Below are 6,003 nucleotides of genomic sequence, written 5' to 3' on the forward strand. Positions count from 1 at the left end.
TTACTAAATGCGCTACTAAAAGCTTTACTTGTGTCTTTCTATTTTGTCTGTATCAGTAGTACTACCATACTGTATAGTCATTTTAATATCAAGATTGTACAGTAAACATTTTTTAAATCATGAAGTCGTTAAAAAAAATCGCAAAGCTCTGTAGCCTACTTATTATTTTTAGCAACTCAGCTGATAAAGTAGGACAGCAACACATTTTCACACAGTTTCCGAAAAGGCCAGTATTGTCAAGACGACGTCCTATTGGTCAAAGGTGCAAATATATGTTCGTCAAAGTTGAATTTGTTTTAGACAATTACAAGTGCACGTCCACTTGTCCCCTACTTGCAAACCAGCAGATTGTGAATTTAAAATATTCAGACAGATCTTTTTTGTTTTGTCTAAAATGCAGATGTGACAGAAGAGATGTGGAGAATGTATCAGGCCTCGGGGGGATGATTCCCTTCAGATAATACATGGATGAATGGACGAGTGCACGGCTGGCTGACATATATTGAGTGAGGGCCAGTTCCTCTGGGGATGGAGAGACGGATGGATGGAGGGCTTGGGAGGTTAGAGGGGCGGTTGGGGCGGTGGTGGGGTGCAGCACCTGAGGCCACTTCTGGCCTTTGTGTCTAAAGTGAAGGGATGACATCATCGGCAAGGGAGAGGGTGTGTTTTAGAAGGACAATCCATGAGGTGCTTTTCCAATCCTCTCTAATGTCACATTTCCTCCCTTTGGAAGTAAAAGAATCTCAGTTTCCCCCATATGTTGTTATTACACATTAAGATGCGTTGATGACAACACAGCCTTCACAACCAATCTGTCATGGTTTAGCACAGACAGACCTTTCACACACCGGAGATGTGGTGTGCATGTGGCTGAAAGATACAAAATAATCAAAGCAACAAGCCTCTGCATGTCACATACAGTAACTTAGACCTGGAATGAAGTTGTGGCAACAGAATGTGGGAGGTCTTTTACTTAATTAGACGCTGTAGACACCCGGGGGACTGTACCGCAATACGTTATCTTTGGCTCTGAAGATTTGCTGTGTAATTATGTAATAAAAGTAATCAAATGTCAACAGGGATCTTTCTGAATGGATTTATAGAAATTGTATTCGATAGTGGTATTAAGTTTTTGACGAGCGGTGGTACATCATTCACTCGGTTTCTTGTGTGGTTTCAAAATAAGTCATGACATGCTGGAGTTTTAATAAGAAAGTTATAACAATAGATTTTTAAAAAAAAAAGGCATTGTATTTTTTCCCTCTCATTTCTTTGTCCCGGAAGAATTCTTCAGCTGGGGTGGAGCTGTGATTGTATAATTTGTGATTATTATGAACGCCACATCTGTTCTCAAGTATTTTCATAACATAATAAACATGACTCTGGCCTCCATATACATATTCACTTGAGTCCCACAGTAGTGTTTCTCCCAGAGCGTGATTGCATTCAGCATCTGCTGAGCTCGTGAATGATGGATCTCATCAAGCAGAACTTAACTTTTGCTGACGCGAATGCAGGTCAGAGATTTTCAGCGACTCAGTTCTTTCCAGTGACTGAATGATTCAGAATCTGTCACTTCTCAGTCAGCAAACAACCAGCTTGTGGTTTCACAATCAACATGAATCTGACGTGACAGGCAGTCAAGCATGTGAGGGGGACAGAGGTGACCTTTACAGCATTTTTCACACACACTGACCGATCAATTTTTTTGCATCTCATCAATCTGTACTGTACAGTATATTTCTGTGGATATAATATCTGCTATCTAATAGCAACTAAAGCGTGATATGCACTCAGAGCACATGGTTAAGTTTAAATACTGAAAAAGTAAAAAGTGCTATAAATGATGGCTTACTTTATGGGCATTTTATTACAGCCACGATCTTCCCTAAACCTTAATGAAAGTGAATTTTTCGCCTAGTCATCTGAAGATGTGTATGTGTGTGTGTTAGTGGGGGTGTGTGTGTGTGTGTGTGTGTGTGTGTGTGTGTCCAAGTGCCCTTTAGTCAGTCACTTTCAGGAACTGACCTGACATCCCCTTTCAACCGTTGAGTGTCAAATCTGCAAACTTGTATGCCCCATGATCTTCACATCCTTGCAGTCATGTTGAAAAAAAGAAAAGAAGGAGGTCTTCATTAATCGTGTCCTTGCTCCGCCGACTGACTGTGAGACAGGTGTTTTGTCTTGGAGATAAGCGGAACAAAAAGCAACTGCTGATCCCCAAACAGGATCGGGACCTGTTTGACTCAACCTGGGAAGGAACTTGAGCCTGAAACTGACCTGATCAAGAGGATTGGGGCGCTGGTATAGATGTAGTCTATCTCATATTGTGCACTCCGTGAAGCTGTTTGTGTCAGGGCTGCCTTGTGAGACGCATGCGGCGCACCAACAAAAGCACATCCACTGCTCTCAAAAACAAAACTGTTGTGGAGCTGCAGCTGCAGAAAAGGGAGAACAAACAGTACAATGAAATTCTGATAGTGTCCCAAATGTCTGTGCTTCTCATTGACACAGACATGTGGGTGTTTTTCCACACACACCTGCTGCTACAGTAACAGCCACAAGGAAGATTGTTGACGCACTCCGTTCACGTGTGTGCCGCCCGTGCTTGTTTACTATCGGCAGCGCTCGTCCTACATTGTTCTTGGAACGGGAAAGGCCTCCGAGAGATGGAGATGGAGATGGATGTGCGTCCACTCCTCCATGGGGTCAGGGGAGCAGACCTCCACCCTGACACAGTGCAGCTGGGATTCCTGGACTCAAAGAGAGGCGTCATGGGAGGATCGTGATGCAATGAGAAAGAGAGGGATTGTTTCTCGAGATGACTGTGTGTGTGTGTGTGTGTGTGTTTGTGTGTGTGAGTCTGGCCCAAGCCATGTGTCTGTCAGGTCCAATCTCAAAGTGAGGTCCCTTTTCCTGAAGTTTCTTAATTATATGCATTTAAAGTCTATTCCGGTAAATGCACACGTATCAGAAAGTGAACACAACTGTCTTTTTGTGTGCATGTGTGTGTGTGTGTCAGTGTGTGTGTGTGTGTGTGTGTGTGTGTGTGTGTTTCCCTGGAGTGCCACTTGCTGAGCTCTCTTTGTGTATGTATAGGCTCTATTGTTAGTTACCATGTGTGTCCTCATCCTCCACAGTTCAGTCTATTTTCGGGAAAATGACCTCACAAACAGAAGCACTGCTGATCTGATAGCTCATTCCTTTTTTTCTTCTGCTGCTGCCTTGAGGAAATAAGTGTCACAGTGAAAACATCCGGGGGGCATGTGAAGGCCTGAGTCACCGAAGGCTTGGTCGGGCCCACGCGTGGACGTATTAAATGTACACCCGTACATGAGACTTACAACACAACGCCTACAGATATTGTAAAACACATTTTGTCACAGCAATCCACAGTGATTCACTCTGTTCGTCTTCACTGATGAATCACACACACACTCCCTAGTCTGGTGACTTCCTCTCATGATTCAGGGGTCTTTTAGGGCTTATCCGAGTGTCCACACACACACACACACACACACACACGTGCATTTACTGTCAACGAAGTGTCACATCTCCACTAATGTACATGAATCATTTGCAATTCTTTACATGTTAGTACATCTGAATCCATCTTCACTGTAAGGTAAACAACATGCAGAGTAAAAGGTTTAATAATGATGGAGTATGGTGCTGACGATAAAACACTATAAACATCGCTTTGAGCACCTTTCTTCAGGTGGTGTCAGGTTTCGTAAGAGTGGTTCGAGTCGTAATTATAGCGTAGTATGAAAAGCGAACAAAGTGTCTGAGAACTTTTCATTTCTGTCCTGCAGGTCAGAGACACTGTTTTGGATCTTGCAGATGAGAGAGTCAGGTTGTCTGGGGATTCCCTGAACCAGGCTTTAAAGGACGACATCAAATTCAACGTTAGAATCGTTTTTTCGAAGATAGTCATATAGTAGCGGTTGCTCATCTTATGTTTCACAAAGTATTGCAGGAAACCCAGTGGTGGAAGACATACACAGAGTAAACAAACCAAGCAGCGGACTGAGGTGTGAATTTAAACAACTTTGTATAATGCTGGGTAGTTTAAATTTTTAGCATACATTATACTGATCATTCAATTTTTAATGTAACTAGTAAAAAGTATGTAGCATAAAATGGAAAATACTCACAGCCCAAGTGCCTAAAAAAATGACAGTACTTACTTGAGTAAATGTACTTATTCACATTCCATCCACAATTAGAAACTGTGTCTTTTTACTTTCAGATTTCTGAATTGGTCCCTGCCACTGCTCCAGTTGTGCATTCAAACTGTATTTCAGCCAAAAGGCCACACATTTTGTACAGTATGACTTTCAGACACCTGGTAAAACTGTGAACGGGATACGATACTACAAATACCAGTCTACAGTATTTGAGAGGGTGAAAAGGTTTGGTTTTTAGAACTGTTTTCTTTCATTTGTGTCGTTGTAAATGAGTACAGTGGTACAACATACCCAGGGACTATAGCAGAGTGCTGTTCTAGTTAATAAGTTAATAAGTTCCGTGCTAGAGTCCTGTGTTAGCCCCTATGCTTTTTAAGTTTACCAAACAAAAGTAGAATATTGGAGGACTAGACTTTTATTACAGATCAACCCAATAACGCCTAAAAACTCCTTAACGTATGATTTGTTTGGTCCTCATGACAAACATATTTGACTGAATGTTTAAAACTAAAACACTTATTTTCTTGACTTATGTATTTTACAATTGTTTGTATATTTCAAATGTGTTCATTTGGAAACCACTGGACCCTTTGTCATATGTTTTTGTTTTTTTCTGCAACAGTGTTACATGTGTGTTACATAGTGGTTATTACTATGATGATGAGTATTTGCTTTGTATTTACCGATCGATGATCAATCAACCAGGAGACCTTCTAGAGGACACGGGCCCTTTATTTACTTCTTCAACAAATTCAACGTAGTGACATTTTTGTCCGGGCAGTGTTTTCTTTTGTCCGGAGAGGATTTTCTGCAGGAGCCCTCCATCCCTCCCTCCCTCCCCTGTCCAACACCCTGCTGTGTTACAGTTATTGATTCAGCCTTCAGCTTATAGATCCACCTAACAGGGGGTCCATGGGGCAGCTGTGTTTTTTAAGGACCACCATGTCGGTCCTTTAAATACCTATTTAGCATTCTTATTGAAAAAAAATATGCAAAAAGTAGAAACTAATCACAAAAAATAATAGTGCAAATTACTGATAGTTTGTATATTGCGTCTAACGTTTTGCATCAAATATGAAAGTGGCCATCTTATCAGTATAATGATTCATATATACTAATTGCGAAAAGTTTTGAATCTAATCAAAGAAAAAGCCTCATCCTTTATTGATTTCCTACACTGAATTCATCCAGGTCTGAAAGGAGATGTTACAAAACAGAGGCAGATGATGTCGAACGGATTCCAGACAACTCGCGTGTGGTTCATGCAGAAAGAAAACATCCGTAATATTTAGTAAAAACATAAAACCTGGGCCAAAACCTCCGGCTCCAGAGGCTACTTTTGTATGTTTCTGGAAGCTGGGAGGTCCTCGGCAGCCTATCAAAAAAAGTCCCTGGCTGCCTGAGGTCAAGTTATGCAACCCGTGGCCACTAGGGGGTGGACAGGAGGTCAGCAGTGCTCAAACACAAGTGGATTTGACCATGGAGGGGAAAAGCACAGATAGTGCAGAGGAAACTGCTGTTCCTCGCTGCTGTTAGTGGAGGTGACAGTAGACAGAGAAAACCAATAGGAGCAGCAGGGAGAGTTTAGATGTGGCTGAGTGCAAAGCTTGTCACATTCAGATTGGTGCTCCCAGTCTGATAAGGAGGGGAAAGGCATGACGAGATATATCCAACCTGTGGGAGTCACAGGGAAAGAAGCGGGAGGGCGGGAGGGAGAGCACTGAGTGAAGCAGGAGGCAGTGAAGCAGGGGACAGGGCAGAGGGTGGGGGGCATCTGTGGGTGGGTGGGTGTGTGTGTGTGGGGGGGGGGGGG

This window comes from Scophthalmus maximus, chromosome 22 (genome assembly GCF_022379125.1).
Source record: "Scophthalmus maximus strain ysfricsl-2021 chromosome 22, ASM2237912v1, whole genome shotgun sequence".
NCBI classification, from domain to species: domain Eukaryota; kingdom Metazoa; phylum Chordata; class Actinopteri; order Pleuronectiformes; family Scophthalmidae; genus Scophthalmus; species Scophthalmus maximus.